This window comes from Sycon ciliatum, chromosome 13 (genome assembly GCF_964019385.1).
Source record: "Sycon ciliatum chromosome 13, ocSycCili1.1, whole genome shotgun sequence".
NCBI lineage: Eukaryota > Metazoa > Porifera > Calcarea > Leucosolenida > Sycettidae > Sycon > Sycon ciliatum.
In genome coordinates this window covers 25,030,977-25,031,561 of record NC_088655.1, presented here as the reverse complement: position 1 = coordinate 25,031,561, position 585 = coordinate 25,030,977, and positions in this window count along the sequence as shown.

The following is a 585-nucleotide window of genomic DNA, read 5'->3' as shown; positions in this document are numbered from 1 at the left end:
ATTATCATATTGTCTGCACTGAATTATTCTATCTCCTCTGTTGGCCTTCATATACCTGCGTTTTTCTAATCTCCTTATGTTGTCTGATGATTGGTTTTTGCCATGAAACTCTGAGTTACAACAAAAAACAGCCCTATATACTTCCTTTTGTGTACCTCTTGGGTATCATAATTATAATTATGCGCGCACGTTTGGCATGTGGACACGTACAATCATGTAGGTCTACACATGATACACACGGATCAGACTCGCGGTCGTGCTAGGCGACTGCGGAGCAGCAGATACGAGAGAAGTCGAAAGAAAGAGTCCGACTGGACAGAAAAAGTGATTCTCCGATGCTCAGTTGGATATAACTCTCTTTTTGGGTTGAATATTATTGTATTGAACAAAAGAATGAACAGTTTCAAATTGACGCGCACCGAATATGATAAAGGCTGTAAAGGCCAAGAATGTGTGAAGCACTGGTAAACTTATCAAAACCAAATACTATTCTGAGGGATCTATTGAACAAACGGACAAACTTATCATAGTTCATAGAACTTAGGGAATGGATATAAGCGCTGCTTGCATCCTCCAAGGTTGACT